The following is a 23,110-nucleotide window of genomic DNA, read 5'->3' on the forward strand; positions in this document are numbered from 1 at the left end:
ATTCAGACCGAGAAAACGACAATTTCCCCATTAATTTGAGCAAGGATGAAAGATTTGTGTTTGAGGATATTGATAGCGGTGGACTAGGAAAAAAAAAAGTAAAAAACAAAACAGAAATGCGATTGCATTGGGACGGATTCCAATGTTTTTAGACACATTTAGTAGAATAATTCTGGGAAATCCCTTATCTTTCTATTGTGTTGCTAGTGTTTTAGTGAGTTAAATAGTACCTGATAGTCGCAGGTGTACGTCCACGGGTGTCCTGAAGCGCAGTGTCTCAGGGGAGTTTACGGCAGCTTTATGGACGGCACAAGCTCAGCTTTTCTCCGGTAAGAAGCGACTTTTTAACCACAATTTTCTCACCGAAACCAGCTGGTTGACATTCCGTCGTGTTTCATGTTCGCTTGACTCCGCTCTGATCCATAGTAAATTTTCACCTCCAGGAATTTTGAACAAGGAATCACCGTGTGTTTGTGTGGCTAAAGGCTAAAGCTTCCCAACTCCATCTTGCTACTTTGACTTCTCCATTATTAATCGAACAAATTGCAAAAGATTCAGCAACACAGTTCTCCAAAAAACTGTATAATTATACCGTTAAAGCAGACGACATTTGCTGTGTGTGCGTAGCGCTCATTCTTCCTAAAAACCCGTGAGGTCTTGCGTACACGTCATCATTACACGATGTTTTCAAGACGAAACTCCTGGGAAATTTAAAAATGCAATTTGATAAACTAAAAAGGCCGTATTGGCCTGTGTTGCAATGTTAATATTTCATCATTGATATATAAACTATCAGACTGCGTGGTGGGTAGTAGTGGGTTTCTGTAGGCCTTTAACATTCTTGGCTAGCCTTAGACACATTTGACTAGCAGTGATACGCTCAAGTTGCTTTTTCCAAGTTGGCGATACGCTCCGTCATGTTTTGGATTATGTTTTTTTTGTGTTGTGATCCGATGGTCGGATCATCACCGTATTGTTATTTTTGTTCCATTTTTATATCAGTTCCTGTTTCGTTCGTTTCCATGGTCACTCATTAGTTTCAGCTGCTACTCTCTTTTCCAGCACACCTGTCTTTACTAATCACCACCTGTTTATAAGCCAGCGTTTTCTGTTCACTGATTGTCGGATCTTAGTTTTGTTCACATACATCTGTTTACGACTTGTCTCTCACTCTCGTTTTCGCTAGCTCTCACGCTAAGCTTTATTTTTATTCCTAGCTTTCACGCTAGTTGTTTTGTATTTCCTTTTGGTGCCCTTGTGCTTCGGTTTGTTTGTCCTAGCTTTCCATGCTAGCGCTTTTATTTGCCTTTTCTATTTGTATCAGTATTTTTGTTCATAGCTCCTTTTGTTTAATAAATCCCTTAGTTCTTACCTTTTTGCTGTGTTCTTGCTGACGCATCCACGGAGGACCGAATCCGGCATTACAATGCCACACAAGCGTAACAGTAAGATCCGACCAAAGAATGGTTCCTTCGCGTCTGGCAACCACGAGGACGCCTTCGATGAAGGTACATGGATTATGTTTCGGGCGATGGAGGCAGAGACTCTCCGATGCAACCCGGATGAAAGTATCATGTGGGGTCCGGATGGAACCCTGATCCCCATCGATGTTTCCCGGTCCGGTGAGTTTCCCTCCCGCAGCGCTCGCGCTCGTCCGCGTAGGCGGAAGCCGCGAACGATGGCTTCGTCCCGTGACAGTGACTTTCCCACTCCATGCCTCCCTCCTCATAAACACAGCAACCTACAGTCCGCATACAAAACCCCTACACCATTGTTTGGGGACCCAATAACACACTTTGCTAACAGTTTTACCGACTGGGCAAATTCTCAACTTGTGTCCCGCGCAGATGACGTCATTTCGTCGACGCCTCCCGGTAACGCAAACCCGTCCTCCGTTGATGACATCATCAATGAGGAATTTTTTTTGGAAGATTCTCTTTCTCATCCATTTTCAAATGACAATAACATTAATAATAAAATACAGAATTTCCAGGACATTTTTGCTTTTTATTATTCTGGTAAATCCCAACCATCTGCTTTTTCAACTCCACCTGTAAAACCTCATTCCCAGCCCAAGTCCAAGGTTTTTTCTCCCTTTTCAAAGGGACACTCTGGACAATATAGAGGGGAGGAGTCTGCCCGCCTCCAAACCTCCCACCACCCTCCCTTATGGTCAGTCCCTGACCACAGGGAACGGGTCTGGGATTCCCGTCTGGAGGGGGGGGCTATGGCCTATAGCTGTGTTGCGGAGGTAGCGCAGACGCTACCATTTCTTAAAACTGTCAAACCGCAACCTCCTATGAGGCCACCCTTACCTGTTTTTCGGCCCGTTAAACCGCTAGCTCCTCCTAGGCCGCCGCCACCTGTATTCCGCTTAGCTCTTCCTCGTAGACCTCCTCCACCTGTGTTTCCCCCGGCCAAGTCTCAACGGCCTTGTAGACCTCCTCCACCTGTTTTTCCCCCGGCCAAGTCTCAACGGCCTTGTAGACCTCCTCCACCTGTGTTTCCCCCGGTCAAATCACAACGACCAAGTAGACCTCCTCCACCGGTGTTCAGACTTGCGAGGTCATTACCTCCAGCACGTCCTCCACCACCGATGTTCGGCACTGTCCCTAACCTGGTTTTTACACCAAAAGTAGACTCTCGCCTGGTTTTCACACCAGAAGAGGTTCCTAACCTTGTTCCCACACCAGCTTCGGTCTCTCGCCTGGTTCACACACCAGCACCGAATCCTAGTCTGGTTCTCACGCCAGCAATCGACTCTTTCCTGGTCCTCGCACCAGCACCTGTTCCTAAGCTGGAACCCACTCCAGCACCAGCCTTAAAGCTGGAACCCAGTCCAGCATTAGCTCCAAAGCTGGAGCACACTCTATCACCAGCTCCAGAGCTGGAGCCCACTCCAGCACCAGCTCCAAAGCTGGAGTTCGCACCAGCTCTTAAGTTGGAACCCACTCCAACACCTGCGTCGACAACTGCGGTTTCCACGCCGACTACTACGCCTTCTTCCACGACGGCGACGACTACGCCGACCTCCACGACGGCGACGACTACGCCATACTCCACGACGCCGCCTTCTTCGGCTGCAGCACCTGCACCTCGGCTACAGCCAACGCCTCCTCCTCGGCTGAAGCCAACGCCTCCTCCTCGGCTGAAGCCAGCGCCTGCTCCTCGGCTGAAGCCAGCGCCTGCTCCTCGGCTGAAGCCAGCGCCTGCTCCTCGGCTGAAGCCAGCGCCTGCTCCTCGGCTGAAGCCAGCGCCTGCTCCTCGGCTGAAGCCAGCGCCTGCTCCTCGGCTGAAGCCAGCGCCTGCTCCTCGGCTGAAGCCAGCGCCTGCTCCTCGGCTGAAGCCTGCGCCTGCTCCTCGGCTGAAGCCTGCGCCTGCTCCTCCGCCGGCCTCTGCGCCTGCTCCTCGGCTGAAGCCTGCGCCTGCTCCTCCGCCGGCCTCTGCACCTGCTTCGGCTGCAGCCCCCGCACCTTCGTCTGCTGCTGCCAAGCCTCCTCCACGTCTGCCACAGGTGTGGCCTCTGCGAGGTCGTCCGCCTCGCCGTGCACCTCATCCTGCAAGGCGGCCACTGATGTGGCCTTTTCAAGGTCGGCCGCCAAAACTTTTTCGGCAGCGGCGTTCCATCCGCCGCCGCCACATTGCTATTCCTCGGTGGATTCGGGGACACGCGACCTGGTGACCCTCCGCCCTCCCTTCTTCTGCGGATTTTCTTGTTGTGGGGAGGGGGTTCTAGTTTTTCTTTGCATTCTTTGTTGTATTTTTTTTTTGGACATCTGGTATCTGTCTCTTTTGGGGGGGGATACTGTTGTGATCCGATGGTCGGATCATCACCGTATTGTTATTTTTGTTCCATTTTTATATCAGTTCCTGTTTCGTTCGTTTCCATGGTCACTCATTAGTTTCAGCTGCTACTCTCTTTTCCAGCACACCTGTCTTTACTAATCACCACCTGTTTATAAGCCAGCGTTTTCTGTTCACTGATTGTCGGATCTTAGTTTTGTTCACATACATCTGTTTACGACTTGTCTCTCACTCTCGTTTTCGCTAGCTCTCACGCTAAGCTTTATTTTTATTCCTAGCTTTCACGCTAGTTGTTTTGTATTTCCTTTTGGTGCCCTTGTGCTTCGGTTTGTTTGTCCTAGCTTTCCATGCTAGCGCTTTTATTTGCCTTTTCTATTTGTATCAGTATTTTTGTTCATAGCTCCTTTTGTTTAATAAATCCCTTAGTTCTTACCTTTTTGCTGTGTTCTTGCTGACGCATCCACGGAGGACCGAATCCGGCATTACAATGCCACACAAGCGTAACATTTTGTTTTTTTTTCATTTAAATGAATACCATCCACTTTTGAGGACTGTCCTTCACACTCACTTTCTTCCTTCCCATGGTTAGAAAACAAAGTGATGTCCATCTCTAGCGATACGGTAATGCTCGCGAGTAAACCAGATATTTTGCGCGGATCACCATGACATTACAATTACCCGAAAGATAGCTCTCATCTGAAAACACCCCTATATTGGGGTGCCCTTAAGTTGAGGTGCCACCGTGCCAAACTGACACACACCTGACCAGTTGTATTTACCAGTGGCTTTAAAACGAATAACACATCTCTCCTTCAGGCAGAAACTTGGAGCAAAACCTCCGCTCTCTTTCAAGAGAAGTGCTCATGCATACTAATGCAAATGGAAAATGCTTTTTGAGACACGTGCGCGTCTATTTTTAAACCCTGACCCCCACACTCCTGATATGATCAGAGAGCAGAGAAAGGAGCCACCTTGCCAAGCTAAGACATGTTGAACATGCACTTAAGCATGCAAGCCAGCGTGCATGTGCAGGGGGGGTGGGTGGGGGGGGATGTTACACAGACTACACACATGCACTCATGCAGAGTGGCTTTTTACTGGGCCAAGACTGTGATGGTCTATTTTCAGCCCTTTATCACTTTGCATGAGTGCTCTCGAGCAATGGCAGAAAAGGAGAATAGGACAATTATTATTATTATTCTCCACACACTCTATTTGCTCGCACGTCACTGCAGCTGCTCTGCATATTCATCAGTCTGCAGTGTGCCAAAGCGGTGGCAGCGCTCCACGTCCAACAGCAGGCTAATGCAGCCATTTAAATACGGCCTCTCCTCCTCGCTGCACTTCTGCTTCCTGTCTGCTCCAGTTTACTATACATAGAAATGTAATGTGGATTTAATGTCATTTGGAGGCAGACGGGCTTAAACAGACGGCGAGCGGCGCAAAGGCCAACCGGGAGATGCCGGCTGCCAAAACAAAGGGCACGCAAGGTCACGAGTGGCCCCGGACTGAGGGCAGCAGAAAGGGAGGCGACGATGGGGGAGTTGGGAAGGACGAGATTGGAGCAGAGGTGAGGCGCCGCGACCTGTGGCGGCCTGGATGACTCAGCCGTGGAAGCCTGTATAATTAGACGCGAGCTCTGGGTCCCCGCCGTCATTAGACCGCCACACGCATTAAATATTCAATGAGACATTTTGGGCCTACTTGGGCGGGGACGGGCGGAAAGGGCAATCACGCCGTCAAGAAACATGAAACTCCACTTGCAGCGTGACATTGACAGTGTGTGTCTGTGTGGCGCTGACTCGTTAGGCCTGCTCGTTAGACCTAAATGTATTTAATGGCAACTGCAATAGGAAACCACTGTAGTATGAATCTTTAATAAGTCAAGGTCCATTTTTACTAGAGCTGTCAAACGATAACGGTTTTCTAGTCAGATTAATTACACATTTTGATTAGTAGTGATTAATCACAGTAAATTATTATTATTATAATTTAGATTAGCTTTAAATAGATCCCAAAATTTGGACCCAAGCGCAATTTTACGGGCAGAATGTCAAACAAGAACGTATTTCAAATGTTTTTCTTGAGTGAAAGTCATTTATTTGCTCAAAATTAAACAGTTCTCTGACGAGATCACTGACCATATAACAACAAGCTCCGCCTTTCAGTGGTTAAGGTGAAAGAGCATCTACGCTTAAAATTAATTGCCTTATTAATCAACTTGGTGATTAATCGAATGAGTTTAAACAGTAACAGCAGGGGTGTGGGAAAAAATCAATTCCAATTCGAATACGAATCCAATCGAATACGTTGTGCGATTCAGAATCGCTTCTCATTTTTTTAAAATCGATTTTTTTTTTTTTTTGTTTTATTTTTTTTTAATTTTATTTTTATTTTTTATCAATCCAACAAACCACTACAAAGCAATACCATAACAATGCAATCCAATTCCAAACCAAACCTGACCCAGCAACACTCAGAACTGCAATAAACAGAGAAATTGAAAGGAGACACAAACACGACACAGAACAAACCAAAAGTAGTGAAACAAAAATTAATATTATCAACAACAGTATCAATATTAGTTAGAATTTCAGCATAGGAGTAATTAAAAATCCCTCATTGACATTATCATTAGACATCTATAAAAATAAAAAAAAAGAACAATAGTGTCACAGTGGCTTACACTTGCATCACATCTCATAAGCTTGACAACACACTGTGTCCAATGTTTTCACAAAGATAACATAAGTCATATTTTTGGTTCGTTTAATAGTTAAAACAAATTTACATTATTGCAATCAGTTGATAAAACATTGTCCGTTACAATTATAAAAGCTTTTTTTTTTTTTTTAAATCTACTCTACTTGCATGTCAGCAGACTGGGGTAGATCCTGCTGAAATCCTATTTATTGAATGAATACAGAATCGTTTTGACTCTGAAAAATAAAGTTTTTGAATCGAAAATCGAATCGAATCGAATAAAAAAAAATCAAAATATTATCGAATCGTGACCCGAAGAATCGATATTGAATCGAATCGTGGGACACCCAAAGATTCGCAGAACATAAGTAACAGGCCTAATTTTGATCACAAATAGGTACTTCTGAAACGGCGCCAGTGCTTAAACGGTGGCTGAATCGGTACTACAAAAATAGAAACTACTAATTTTTATTAAAAACAAAGTTTGCTTTTTCGTGATTTCTTTGACACGCAAGTTGAACTGAATTTCATTTAAATACTTTAATAATGCAAATTACGTTTTGTAATACATTCAACAAAACACCAAATAATTATAGAACACAGCGAATGTGAAAGAAACCATGCTTGCCTAAGCTATTTTACAGAGACACCTATTTTGTCAGACAAGCGTTTTTATTGTGAAAGCTGAAAGTGTGCTGTTGGCAGCTTGTCCAAGATCCAAATAACAAGCGCTAAACGGCGTGTGCAAACTCAAAAATTATGTGTGCCATTAGTGGGCATGTTGCGTGTGATCTATTAAGACCACAAATTTACCAGGGGCCCCGCTGGAGGTCAAGTCTGGGTGAGGCACGTGAGGTATTCCACAACAAAAGCTTTGTTAAAAAATGAAAATAACGACATTTGAGAAGATTGGAATTTTTTTTACACAAAATAAATAAACAAATTAAGAAATACTAAGAAAATAAATAAATACATGTTTGGGGATGTGGAATATATTGAAATTCCACTTGATGTCACTGTCGTGTTTAGCCAGCCCCCGGAGAATGTCTCGATGAATGGAGGACATCATTTCAACGATGTGCATCATTTGCGTTTATTTTAACTTTTTAGCAGCACGGCCGTTGTTTGCTGTCTCCTTTGTACTTGCGCTCAATGTTCATGTCTTTAACAATGACATGAGTACCATGTAATTTGTAGAAGCTACAAAGTACCGGGATAGCGACCGCAAGAACCGCATATTCGCTGTGCTGTTACAGGAAAAAGAAGTGCTGTTATGTGTTTTTTTTTGTTCTCATGAATACGTTTACAACAACAGTATCACATAAAAATAAAAATAATGGATTAGATTTTCATAGCAGGCCGTACGGTGGAGAGGGGTTAGTGCGTCTGCCTCACAATACGAAGGTGCTGAGTAGTCCTGGGTTCAATCCCGGGCTCGGGATCTTTCTGTGTGGAGTTTGCATGTTCTCCCCGTGACTGCGTGGGTTCCCTCCGGGATAGGTTGATTGGCAACACTAAATTGGCCCTATGTGAATGTGAATGATTTCTGTCTATCTGTGTTGGCCCTGCGATGAGGTGGCAACTTGTCCAGGGTGTACCCCGCCTTCCGCCCGATTGTAGCTAAGATAGGCACCAGTGCCCCCTGCTACCCTAAAGGGAATAAGCGGTAGGAAATGGATGGATGGATGGATTTTCATAGCGCTTTTCTTTTGACTCAACACTCATAAATGTAGTATTCATCGTAAAAATGAAAACAAACAAATAAACAAAAAAAATGAATGACCTACAAATAGCAGTTCCACCCTATAATTGGTCTGGGTTGTCAAGGAATAGTATTGCTGATGGACAGGTGTCGCTATGTGACTGCAGACTAAGTTAGGCTACATTGAGTTCCTTAATTTTCTTTTATCCCGCCGCGTAGGCATCACTTTGAATTATCTTGTCAGAGAGAGCCATATATTTACCTATAGTGTCCCGCCGGGCAGCATTTTAAAACAACTTTTTTTTGGAAATGTGAACGCTAAGACGAATGTCTTGATATGCTCAAGAGAAACGAGGCAGCCAGGCACGGAAAAAAACTCTCCATGGCATCGCTGCTGTAACTTTCACTCATTTAGAAATGTTTATCTGCTTGCATCAAGCCCGATTAATGTAATGCCCCCAAAAGTCATACACACTCCACCTTGATTGTTGGGTTCATTCAGCTCCACACACAATATTGTTAAGTGCCATTAATGTAAACCTTAAGGGCCAATCTAACATTATTAACAGGAGGGCCACAAAATATCATTTCCAGGCTGTAATTGGCCCACGGGCAGTGAGTTTGACACCCCCTTATTAAGACTTGTGTGTGTACTATACAGGCTGTGCCCTTCGGAACGCTCTTCCCCTCCACATCAGTGACATATGTTCTAACTCATTTGCTGTTTGGTCATGTTTTGAAATATGCAGCACACACTACCTTTTCTGGGTGACAATGTAAGAAGTGTCATCAAGACGACAGAACCACACTTTGCCAAGGTGCACTCTGGGTGGTGCCGGTGTTGTGATGCTGTTTCTGGAATGATCCAGAAATGCATGGAAATGTATGGTGCAAGAAGTTTTTGTATATAAATGATTTTATATCTTATATGAAGAATAAACTAACACAAACAAGCCTTAAAGGCCTACTGAAACCCACTACTACCCACCACGCGATCCGATAGTGTATATATATATATATATATATATATATAAGATGATATCTTAACATTACAACACATGCCAATACGGCTTTTTTAGTTTACTAAATTACAATTTTAAATTTCCCGGGAGTTTCTTCTTGGAAACGTGCGTAATGATGACGTGTACGCAGGACATCACGGGTTTTTAGGAAGTATGAGCACTACGCACACACACACAGGTAAAAGTCGTCTGCTATTACGGCATAATTGCACACGGTGATTCCTTGTTTAAAATTCACGGAGTTGAAACTTTACTATGGATCAGAGCGCGGTCAAGCAGACATGGATGCCAACCGCATGTCAACCAGCAGGTTTCAGTGAGAAAATTGTGGTTAAAAAGTCGCCACTTACAGGATATCAGCTGAGCTTGTGTCGTCCGTGCAGCTGCCGTCGACACCCGTGAGACACTGCGCGTCAAGACACCCGTGGACAAACCCCTCCGACTATCAGATAATATTAAACTCACTAAAACTGTTGTTTTCAAAGGGAAGGAGGCGACAACCAGGACAGAACTGCGGTTCTTTCAAGGTTTATTTTAAACCTTTGATAAATATGTGACATGTGTATGCTACTTTAAGTGAATGAGTGTGACTATGTGTAATATTAATAATGTAAATGTTACCAAGGGTTGTTGTCTGTGAGTGTTGGTTGTAATCTTTCGTCGAATCACGAGGGGCAAGACGAAGAGGCAGTTCGTGGACAGGCAATGGGTCGTGGGGAGGAGCGAGGCAGTGTAGTCTGGGTCCAAGCAGGGAGGTCGTGGATCGAGGAGGGCAGTCAGGAATCTGGTTGGATGTTGAAGGACAAGGCTTGATCACGGAAGGCAGGGGAGTCACTGTGAACACACAAAGAGACATGAACCAGGGATACACAGAGAGAGAGCAAAGCAAAGGTGAGGAAATCACGGGGAAGGGGATGCCAGACGTGAAGCTTACGGGAAGGTTAGCGACGTTCTGGCAAAGGTTCCTTGGGTCTGCTGGTCTTTATGCCGCTCCCTTTCATCAAGTTCAGGTGTGTCGATTGTTGATTGACTACAGGCTTGTTGCTGCGCAGGCGTGCTGCGCTCAGCACGAGTGGGGACAAGTCTGAGTGCGCTGTCAAAGGAAGCGCATCTTGGCGCGCTGTCAGCAGAGGCGGCTGCAGCTCCAGCCGCCGAGGAAACGCGGGTTCGACTCCGCGTTATGACAAAAACACTAGCAACACAATAGAAAGATGAGGGATTTCCCAGAATTATCCTGTTAAATGTGTTTAAAAACGTTGGAATACGTCCCAATGCTATCGTGTTTTTTTTTAACTCGTTTTTATTTATTTTTTTCTAGTCCGTCGCTATCAATATCCTCAAACACGAATCTTTCATCATCGCTCAAATTAATGGGGACATTGTCGTTTTCTCGGTCCGAATAACTGTTTTTGTTGGAGGCTCCCATGAAAATCAATGTGAATATGTGAGGAGCCCCCACACTTGCGACTTCATCGTCTGCGACTTCCGGTATAGGCGAGGCTTTTTCGGGAAGTACCAAAAGTGGCAAACTTTATCGTCGATTTTCTCTACTAAATCCTTTCAGCAAAAATATGGCAATATCGTGAAATGATCAAGGATGACACATAGAATGGACCTGCTATTCCCTTTTAAATGAGAAAATCTCATTTCAGTAGGCCTTTAAAGGCCTACTGAAATGAGATTTTCCATTCTATTCAGACCGAGAAAACGACAATTTCCCCATTAATTTGAGCGAGGATGAAAGATTTGTAGATGATGATATTGATAGCGAAGGACTAGAAAAAAAATAAAAAAATAAAAAGCGACTGCTCTGGGCGGCGGCAGTGTGAGCGTTTCAGGTGCAATTAGACACATTTACTAGGATAATTCTTTAAGATCCCTTATCTGCTTATTGTTTTAATAGTGTTTTAGTGAGATTGTAAAGACATACCTCGAGGTCGGATGGCTGCGGTGAACACGCAGTGTCTCAGAGAGAAGCCGAGGAGCCAAGCTCACAGGTGCCTTTTAAACAGCTACTGCAGGAGGACGAACAATCCAATGATGTCTCCGGTAAGATATATATCACAATCCATCCATCCATCCATCATCTTCCGCTTATCCGAGGTTGGGTCGCGGGGGCAGCAGTCTAAGCAGGGAAGCCCAGACTTCCCTATCTCCAGCCACTTCGTCTAGCTCTTCCCGGGGGATCCCGAGGCGTTCCCAGGCCAGCCGGGAGACATAGTCTTCCCAACGTGTCCTGGGTCTTCCCCGTGGCCTCCTACCAGCTGGACGTGCCCTAAACACATCCCTAGGGAGGCGTTCGGGTGGCATCCTGACCAGATGCCCGAACCACTTCATCTGGCTCCTCTCGATGTGGAGGAGAAGCGGCTTTACGTTGAGCTCCTCCCGGATGGCAGAGCTTCTCACCCTATCTCTAAGGGAGAGCCCCGCCACCCGGCGGAGGAAACTCATTTCGGCCGCTTGTACCCGTGATCTTATCCTTTCGGTCATGACCCAAAGCTCATGACCATAGGTGAGGATGGGAACGTAGATCGACCGGTAAATTGAGAGATTTGCCTTCCGGCTCAGCTCCTTCTTCACCACAACGGATCGATACAACGTCCGCATTACTGAAGACGCCGCACCGATCCGCCTGTCGATCTCACGATCCACTCCTCCCCCACTCGTGAACAAGACTCCTAGGTACTTGAACTCCTCCACTTGGGGCAGGGTCTCCTCCCCAACCCGGAGATGGCACTCCACCCTTTTCCGGGCGAGAACCATGGACTCGGACTTGGAGGTGCTGATTCTCATTCCGGTCGCTTCACACTCGGCTGCGAACCGATCCAGTGAGAGTTGAAGATCCCGGCCAGATGAAGCCATCAGGACTACATCATCTGCAAAAAGCAAAGACCTAATCCCGTGGCCACCAAACCGGAACCCCTCAACGCCTTGGCTGCGCCTAGAAATTCTGTCCATAAAAGTTATGAACAGAATCGGTGACAAAGGACAGCCTTGGCGGAGTCCAACCCTCACTGGAAACGTGTCCGACTTACTGCCGGCAATGCGGACCAAGCTCTGGCACTGATCGTACAGGGAGCGGACTGCCACAATAAGACATTCCGATACCCCATACTCTCTGAGCACTCCCCACAGGACTTCCCGAGGGACACGGTCGAATGCCTTCTCCAAGTCCACAAAGCACATGTAGACTGGTTGGGCAAACTCCCATGCACCCTCAAGAACCCTGCCGAGAGTATAGAGCTGGTCCACAGTTCCACGACCAGGACGAAAACCACACTGTTCCTCCTGAATCCGAGGTTCGACTATCCGACGTAGCCTCCTCTCCAGTACACCTGAATAAACCTTACCAGGAAGGCTGAGGAGTGTGATCCCACGATAGTTGGAACACACCCTCCGGTCCCCCTTCTTAAAGAGAGGGACCACCACCCCGGTCTGCCAATCCAGAGGTACCGCCCCCGATGTCCACGCGATGCTGCAGAGTCTTGTCAACCAAGACAGCCCCACAGCATCCAGAGCCTTAAGGAACTCAATATCACAATTTTCCCATCCAAAAACATGCTGGTTGACGTAGCGAAACAAGTTCGCTTGACTGCTCTGTGTTAAAGCTTCACAACCAACAAAGAAACACTGGCTGTGTCTCGTTGCTAAAGACAACTGCAATACACTGCTTTCCACCAACACCATTGTTCTTTATAGTCTCCATTATTAATTGAACAAATTTGCAAAAGATTCAGCAACACAGATGTCCAAATTACTGTGTAATTATGCGATGAAAAGAGACGACTTTTAGCCGTAACTGGTACTGAGCTAATATTTCCGGACAGTTCGTGACGTCACATGCACGAGTCATCATTCCGCGACGTTTTCAACAATAAACTCCGCGGGAGATTTAAAATTGCAATTTAGTCAACTAAAGCGGCCGTATTGGAATGTGTTGCAATGTTAATATTTCATCAATGATATATAAACTATCAGACTGTGTGGTCAGTAGCAGTGGGTTTCAGTAGGCCTTTAACGCCAGCAGACACCAAAACAAATCATTTGATTTAGTTTTAAACAGCCCCTTAATTAATTCAACAGTTGTATTTTTATATAGCAGTGATATTGTTGAATAGACAATATGTCGATTTTTTTGTATTGATGACAGCTCAAATATATTGACGCACACACGTAGGAGGGAGGATTATCTGTCCATCTTTGCAGCCTGGCTGCCTCCTTTCTCAAAAACTGTTTGTTCTTAATTGTACCAATTTGCAACCCTAAATAGGGCCTGGGGAACAGTTTAGTATTAATAAATCCGATCACGAGTGCAAAAGGATTATATTTGTATCTTCTGCCAGTGGTGTGGGAATCCTGCTAATAAGCATACACCTGTATTCTACATATTCATGAAGACTGACATGCTAAATGGATTGGGGTTTTTCCTTTGCTCACTTAAGAAACACATTCCTCTCCCCCCAGCTTTGCGAGTGGTGTCAAGTTTGTACATATTTTACTTCACGCAAACCTTTAATAGATCAGGCCCCTTTGTTTTTGTTTTTTTTGTTTGTTTTTTGGCTCTTGCTCTCTTCTGCTGTGTTTTGAGGAGATACGAAGCTGTGCTTGGATAAAAAGTTATTTCTGCATAACATATATCATCCCACAAGTCCCTCATGTACAGTTGTGCGCAAAATTTTAAGGTTTGTGATTGCAACTTGCCTGTCTTAACTGTGATTGGTCCATACAGAGGAAGTTTTGTGTTGTTGTTTTCGAGGTGGAACGATTTGTCTACAAATGTCAACAATTAAAATTTGTCGCCGACAAAGACATTTGTTGGCATAGTTTTGATGACATCACTCGTGTTCTTCGGTAGGATTCAGCGCCGCCACTCGCATCAACATCGCAGGTGAAAACATGTCAAGTGTGGGAATGTTCCCTCTTATCGTTTTTAAAAATATGAATACCTTGCTCATTTTGCAAAGCATATCTTGTTTTTATGACACTGTATCTATGATACGGGAGCATTTGAACCAGAGGAATGTCTAACATCTGCAGAATGAGGTCTAAACTTGGTAAGATTGTTAGCCTGTACTTTACTTTTTCACAAGTGTGACACAAAGTTGTGTGGAACATGGATTTACTTATATATCATTTCAGCCAAAGTCTGCCAGCTAAACTTAGTTTGTATAATTCAAGTACTTTTTAAAGGCCTACTGAAACCCACTACTACCCACCACGCAGTCTGATAGTTTATATATCAATGATGAAATATTAACATTGCAACACATGCCAATACAGCCTTTTTAGTTTACTAAATTGCAATTTTAAATTTCCCGAGAAGTGTCCTGTTGAAAATGTTGCGGAATTATGACGCTTATGTTGACGCGTGCTTGTGACGTTATTGGTTATAGCGGAAATTTTATCCCAGCACCACTCACGGCTAAAAGTCGTTCGATTTAATCGCATAATTACACAGTATTCTGGACGTCTGTGTTGCTGAATCTTCTGCAGTTTGTTCAATCAATAATGGATACTACAAAGAAGAATGCATTTGGTGGAAAGCGGTGTATTTCGGCCGGCTGTAGCAACACAAACACAGCCGGTGTTTGTTTGTTTGTTTTGAAGCTTTAATATGGAACAGAGCGGTCAAGCGAACATGTTTCTGTACCACATGTCAACCGGCAGGTTTCAGTGAGAACATTGTGGTAATCAGTTGGCTCTTACCGTAAACATGAGCGGAGCTTGTGTCGTTCTTCTTGCAGCGGTCAAAGAGGCAGCTGCGACTTTCTTGGCTCCTCCATGGCTTCACTCAGAGACACTGGCGGTCACCACACCCCTCCGACTTTCAGTCATGACTTTAGAATTTCACTAAAACACTAGTAACACAATAATCAGATAAGGGATTTTCCAGAATTATCCTAGTAAATGTGTCTAATAACATCTGAATTGCTCCTACAGCCCTTGTCTTTTTTTTTTTTCTTCTAGTCCTTCACTCTCACTATCCTCATCCACAAATCTTTCATCCTCGCTCCAATTAATAGGGAAATTGTCGCCCTCTCGGTCAGAATCTCTCGCGCTGCTGGTGGCTATGATTGTAATCAATGTGAGGATGTGAGGAGCCCTCACACCGGTGACGTCACGCGCACATCGGCTTCTACTTCCGGTACAGGCAAGGCTTTTTTATTAGCGACCAAAAGTTGCGAACTTTATCGTCGATACTAAATCCTTTCAGCAAAAATATGGCAATATCGCGAAATTATCAAGTATGACACATAGAATGGACCTGTTATACCCGTTTTAAATAAGAAAATCTCATTTCAGTAAGCCTTTAAAGCAATTTCCAATGCAGTGAAGAAAGTCACAATAACAAACACAATTGCACACACACACACACACACACACACACACACACATACACACTCTAAACCAGGCCTGGGCAATTATTTTGACTCGAGGGCCAAATTTAGGGGAAAAAATGTTTCTTGGGGCCGGTATATCCATTTTTAGGAACATTAATACAAAACCTCATAATAATGTCTGATTGAATACTAAAACGTTATAACAGATGACCTTAAAAAACGGTATTATTCTTATTTTTTTTTTACTGAATGAAACACCCAGAATTTACATGAAAAAAAAGAATGTGGGATTTACAATATTAACTATGAACGATGAAACACTGACTATTGACAACATATCTGTTAGGATCGGGTCAAGTGGGGGTGACCCTGGGATGCAGAGACGGGAGGCCAGGTAGAATTATAACAAAAGAAGAATTTAATAAGTCCAAAAGTTCAACAAAAGACGATGGAGCAGAAAAGGCACACCATGTAAACTAAATGAAACAGGTTCCCCAGTGGTCGGTAGTGGAAACGCCAGGGCGCACTAGGGCGCAGGGTAAAAGTCTCTACTGCCTCAAAGAGGCTAGAAAACAAACACAACAAGGTTGGGCAAAACACGAATGAGGAAAAACAACATACCAAGGCTGATGAGGTAAAACGGGCGTCTGCACGTGGGAGGTACAGGAAACAATAACCGGCAGGACCCAGCTGCCGGTGAGGAGCTTAAATACACTTCAGTAGGGATTAGTTGCCGGTGTGCCTCGCTGGGGACTAATTACTGAAGAATAACAGACACCATAAACAAGGGAAACACAGGGAAATGACAAAGCACAACCGTACCCCCCTAATGGACGCCACCTGGCGGCTTACCTGGCTTTTCTGGAAAACGAACTTAAAAAGCATGCAAGAGTGTGGGGTCTAGTATAAGGGAACGGGGGACCCAGGATCAGTCCTCGGGGCCGTAGCCCTCCCAGTCGACCAGATACTGGAAACGGGCTTGATTAAGGAGACATGGAATGAGGGGTGTATCCTTAGGGAGTCGGGAAGGCGTAATTGAAAGGCTGAGGGATTGATGATACGCTCGATGGGATTGGGCCCAATGAAACGTGGCTGAAGCTTCTTTGAGTCCACTTGGAGAGGTGGGTCACGAGATGACAACCACACCTTCTGACCGGGCCTGTAGTCTGGTACCGTGCTGCGGTGGCGGTTGGCGAGACGCTGGTTGCTTTCTGAGGTGCGTAACAGAGCAGACGGGGTATTGCACCACGCCTGATGTGCGCAGTGCAGGTGGGCAGCCACGGATGGGACGGCGACCCCGGGTTTCAGAGAAGGAAAAGCAGGAGGTTGGTAGCCATAGGCAGAGTGAAAAGGGGACATGCCTTGAGCAGAGCTGACGAGGGTATTATGAGTGTACTCAATCCATGGTAGATTGAACGCCCAGGCGGCCGGCTGCTGGAGGCAGATGCAGCGGATGGCAGACTCCAGATCATGATTAGTCCGCTCAGTCTGACCGTTTGTCTGCGGGTGGTATCCAGAAGAAAGGCTGGGCGAAGCTCCTAAGGCTTTGCAGAACGCCCTCCAAACAGCAGACGAGAATTGTGGCCCTCTGTCCGAAACCACATCTATTGGGATACCATGCAGCCGGAAAACATGGCGTACGAGCAACTATGCAGTCTCGAGTACAGAGGGCAATTTGGCAAGAGCGACGAAGTGGGCCATCTTGGAGAAGCGGTCCACCAAAGTCAATATCACAGTGTGGTGGCACTGGTTTTTGGGGTCCGCTGGTCTTAATGCCGTCTGCCCTCATCAGACCCAGGTGGGCTGATGGATGAATGCAGGCGCATGGCCGCGATGCGGGAAGAGCGAGCAGGGGCGTGTCCCGGCGTGCTTCTAGCTGAGCTGCCGTCTGCGCTTGCAGCTGATGACATGCGGAATTGCGCATGGGCCGTGACAGATGAGGGTAGACGCAGTTGAAGTAGAGCCAGGTAAAAATAAGAACGGCCACAAAACGGCGGTTCCTGAGGAAACCGTCAGAAAGCGACTTGAATATGGTCCGTAAAACATAATCTATCCACAATTTTGACCAAAGAGCCACCATTACATGTTATATAGACCACAAGGAAGTGTTTTAAAATGTATAGAAACCAAATCATAGTATAACCCCCTCAAGGTCACCGTTTGGTTTGGGTCAAGGCAGCCATTCCCAACCACTGTGCCGCGGCACATTTGTGGGTCTGCAGAAGTCCCCATGTGTCCTTCAGGCATACAGTTCATGCAATACTGCTGAATTGGCAAGTAATGAGGAGAGTAGTGCCTTTTGTTGCCATGGCAACCTGGCATCATTTGCTTTTGGAGTGCCATATTTAAAGACCAGCTAGCACCACGACTGTACATGTTAACAAAAATGGACATACTTTTCTGGGAGGAGCAAATAGTTTGTCCATGCCTCCATTGTAAGAATGTGCACAAAGACTCACACTCGAAGCCTTTTGAAGGGTTAGGTCCTCCCCTCTCTTCTACTATTTACTTCACTGACAGGCTATTCTGTGATCCCACTGGGCTCTTTTAAAAGTTTTGGATCAGGAACAAAGCCAAAGCCGTAGGCAACGCTACCTGCTACAGGTCTTTATTTATAGAAGCAGCGTCCAGACCATTTGGGAGCTTCACCTTGTCCGACTCAGATGAGCGTCGGCGCTACTCTGTGAATAGTAAACGCCACATTGGAACAGGAGGACAAATTCAACACTATTTGCTCCATCAATCGTCCTCGCAGCAACATGTCTGCCAACTGCCGGCTGATGCATTGGTCGTGCATGTTGAGCACTCCCTTGACATTTGTCTCAATCAGCGTGCATGTCTGTTAGCCATCTAGCTTAGGCATCCTCGCCCAGCCTGACGAATGAGGAAGAGGCAGCGGGTTTATTACTACGATAAAACACAAGACTTTGCGTGTTACAAGCGCCTTGTTTTACAAATAGCCCAAAATGGAGGTTTAGGTTTCAATTTGTCTGCAGGAGAGTAAAGGAACTGTCCGAAGTTAGATAATCTACGTTGGAATGTTGTCATTAATTTGTATTTACAGTATTAGTCAGTCCAATAGCAAACAAAGAAAACATTACATCCACGCAGAACTCCAACCTCTATTGGCTTTCTACCAAAATGGATCAACACTGCTTTATTGCATGCTTCTTAATGTTCCGGGGCCTTACTGAGTGAGTTAACGTCTCCTCAAGGAGAGAGAGAAGAGTAAGAGATTACATGCCAGTGTTCCACTCCTAATAAACACGTGTTGTTATTGATCCTGCATATTGTTTTTTGTCTGCCGTTTCTCTTGAAGTGCCGCATTTGGCCTCCACATGATAGAGAGAACATGCATAACAAATATGCGCTTTAAACATCCTATTTTTATTTATTTATTTTTTTTAACACATTTAAATATGTCTCAGAGGTGTCATAATACTGAACTGGAAGTTTGTATATGCTGGAATTTCTTCTTAGAAAGCCCTACTGGGAAGAGACCATTCTGTGTCTGAAACTTTAAAGTACCAGCAGAGTGGAAAAACAAGTTGACTTCATATGCTTAATTGTGTTTCATTGTATTCATTAAACCATATCCAATTGTATTTACAATTTGCAAGAAATGCAGGGATAGGAATTTTCTGTGGATCCGCGGAATTCTGCCGATTTTGGCTTGTCCAGGGTCATTTATATAATATAATGCCAATGAGTGAAGGCACCAGATTGGCTAGCTCTACTATCAGCTGACGACATCAACCAATGACATTGCCCGTTTATAGGCGTCTGCACGCGTCTGCACCAATGACATTGCCCATCGTTTGTCGACATTATGTAGTCCCTGATCCTCAATTATTGTGTGCGTTTCTGAACTCGTAATCTGTTTATATTGGTTGTGTTTATCGGCGACTAATCTGGAAAGAAAACACAGTAGCTCTCAATTAACACGTTTCTTTGTTGACAAAACAGTTTCAGACATGGTTAAGCTTATTAGAGATAGGAATGCTTCATTAGAGAAAGATATCGATAAGGGCGTGAGAAACAAGTGGAACTGGGCATGGCTCGATATATCTATCAAACTGAAGGTCTCCTGTCCAAAAGGCAAAACCCAGTAACTCAATTTTGGTCAAAACTGAGCTGATAATAATTTTGGAGTTCCTACGTGATATGCTTTACATTAGTGTATGCAATATTGTAATTTGTTCCTTAAGTAAGCTGTTATGCGCATGGCAGGACCTAGCAACTACCACATAACCGCGGAGATACAACAGAAAAACCTAGTATCTCAAGGGACCAATCGAAGCTTCTTTGTCAGTCGCCTTATTGTCTTTAATGAGACATTTGCACGAATGGGGGCCGACGGTCAACCTGATTATGTGATATTATGGCACGAGGGGATATTTGGAAGATTGGCCCAGGATGTTGCAAGCACCTTCATTAAATGTATTGTTCTTGATTCTTCCCCTTGCATACTCTTTTGGGCAGATAACTGTGGAGGTCAAAATAAAAACTGGACGCTGTACACGGCTCTTGCCCAATGTGCAAACGCAGAATGGGGCCCACCCGAGATTGTAATAAAATATCTGGAGAAAGGGCACACGTTCATGAGAGCAGATTCAATCCATGGCTCAATCGGCAAGAAAATGAAAGCTCAAGAAAACATCTACACGTTTGATGACTTTGTAGATCTTTGTAAGACAGCATCGAGACAGATTGGTTTTCCTTTGTTTTCTAAAAATCAGCTAGACGTGAGTTACTAGGTTTTGCCTTTGGACGGGAGAGGTGAAGATGAACAACAATATCGTAGAAGTAGACAAACTGATCAATGATTTCATTGCAAAGTGCGATGAACCGGGACATGCTCAGTGCTTATATTGCAAGGACATTGTGAACTATGGATCTCGGGGAAAGGTGGCACTCTTTGACCATGCGAAATCGGCAAGGCATATAAGTAAAGTGAGTTTACGGAGAAGTAATTTTTCACTGGGATCTGCCGTCAAGCTGAAGTCAAACATTGTCACAAATGCAGCCTCAAATCAACTATCGAAGCGCCCCACCTCCGACTCGGCTCCTCTTACACCAATCTACAACAGACGAGTCCGTTCAGAGGTGCAATACACGATCTTATGTATTTAAAAACATTTATATTTTGAATTCTGGTTAATCCATTTGTAGGCCTATTTTTGCCTATAATCCAAAAGTGTGCAAGAATTTGATATATGTGTAAACTTGTATACATAAATTTCATCACATGATACATTTCTCTGAAAATATTTGCTAATAAATGTGAAATTTTGGTCAGGAGAATATTGTTAGATTTTGACTCAAAATAGCAGGAAATGCATCCAAAGCTAACATAGATTTCCAAATTTTCTGGGGGGGCATGCCCCCAGAGCCCTCTAGCAGGCGAGTTAACCTAGTGCACTCGGGTGCAGCCGCTGTGCGGCGTTCCACAAAGCAGTGTTTTAGGATTAAAACATTTTCAGCTGATTTTTTAAATCTTCATTCCCATCCCTGGATATGTAAAAATACCGTCTAAACATCATAAAATGCCATTTTAGATGGCCATTTTGAATATTCCACTCCAAATGCCATTCATCCATCCCTTTCTACCGCTTGTCCCTCTCAGTATCGTGGAGGTGGCTGGAGCCTATCCCAGCTGCATTCTGGCGGAAAGCGGGCTCATCACATTGCCAACTTTGGCAATTTCTGTAGATTCGGGGTGGGATGATGTCACGATGAGAACGCTTCTGCACTCTGACCATATCATCAGATAAGTCATGCTAGAAATATCAACAAAAAATATAAGGAGCTGACTGTCATTCACAATTAGTATGTAAGACATGAACACATATGCTTTTCTTTTTTTATGCATTCTAAGTTGCAAACAAATAAAAAGTGTGCTAACTATTGAGTCAATGGGGGCTGTCTATTTTGCCCACAAAGCCCTCAAAATAACCATCCAAAACCCGCCAACAATACTGTATTTAGATATTGTGACCTGAGTATTCATCCAATCCAATTCACTTTATTTATATAGCACATTTAAACAACAAAAACTGTTTCCAAAGAGCTGCACATACATATTAAAAAAAAGATTCAAATACTATCCTTAGGTCCACAAATGACTGAATAAAAATAAAATAAATATTTAAAAAAAATAAAAATAAATATGAATAAAAACAATTTAAAGAGTAAAACCAATTTAAACAATAAATAGAAATACAAATTTAAAAACACAAAGAGGACCGCACAACTCACGTAGTGTTAAAAGTCAGAGAGTAAAAGTGGGTCTTAAGACCAAAAATTAGCGATATTGTTATTATAAGCGCTAACGCAGGCGGCGCATTAATAACAGAGAGTTACCTAGTTTGTGCTGCAGCATTGACCTGCACAATGTCCTGCTGCTGATGCCACGGCTCATCAAAGTTATTCATCAAAGTCATTCTAGTTAAAAATCATGCCTCCCATCTGGAAGTTGTCCATTTGTGACATTCAATTTTATACCCTGGGATGGACCCAAAGACACAACAACCGAAAACTGTGTCCACAGGCAGCCACTTTTCCTTTTAACCCTTCATGTGGATTATGATTCTTCATCTAAACGGGTAGTTAAGGACATCCTATCAGTTGGCATCGCAGTGAAAGTGTGCTTTGTACAGTACCAATCGTTTTATTATGATCGTTGTTTGTATTTCCTCTTTAGCACTTAACAATATTGCTCCATGATGCTATAGTGCAGGAGTGCCCATTACATCGATCGTGAGCTACTGGTCAATCACGGAGGATGTGTCAATCAATTACCAGCCAGACATTGGAAAAATTAGCAATCATCAATCTTCACTTTCGTCACTTGATTGACAGTCAAGGCACCAAAGCATCTTGTGAGATGATGCTGGCTGCTGCAAGTTCAGTTTGGAAAAAAAACACTGTCAGGAGGGTGAAAAATAGATTCTCACGCCATACCTGCCATCAAAAACGTGAAGACCGACCGCACAGTTCCTGTCTTCACAATAAAAGTGCTGTTCCAGGAGCTTTTGTAACCTGTAACCTGTTGTATACACCTAATAAGAAATGGTGTTGAATTGGGAATTGATTCTGAATTGAATAGTCACCCCAAGAAAAACAAACAAAAAACAAAATGATCAAACTTACATCCCTCACAGATAGCTGACGTCGCTTTGTTTTAAGATGTGTAGTGAAATCTGTCTTTCACAATGCTGTCCAGAGCGGAAAAATAGCCTTGTGCATAGTGCGATCTAATCTGGCTAAGGGCGAGTCTAAAACAATATCATGACCTCTTTACGATGTCATGAATAGACACAACTTTAAATCATTTAAGCACCTCTTCTCTAAAACATGGGGAGGGAGATGAATGATTGCCCTCATGTTTGGTGTTCATAAACAGGTTCGATAGCTAGGGTTCTTAACCTTTTTGACCTCAGGGCCCAGCCTTTCCACTACAGAGGTGCCCGGAGCCCCCTGAAATATTACCTCTGAATGAGTGATCTTACTCTTGGTTTTAATCGTATTTACTAATT

General features: G+C 44.3%; 1 protein-coding gene across 2 annotated transcripts in view; it reads left to right on the forward strand.

Moving 5' to 3' along the window:
• Positions 1 to 23,110, forward strand: part of LOC133560381 (neuroligin-2-like) — a 384,294-nt gene that overhangs the window by 51,176 nt on the left and 310,008 nt on the right. The window lies entirely within an intron of this gene.

Source organism: Nerophis ophidion, linkage group LG10 (genome assembly GCF_033978795.1).
Source record: "Nerophis ophidion isolate RoL-2023_Sa linkage group LG10, RoL_Noph_v1.0, whole genome shotgun sequence".
Lineage (NCBI taxonomy): Eukaryota > Metazoa > Chordata > Actinopteri > Syngnathiformes > Syngnathidae > Nerophis > Nerophis ophidion.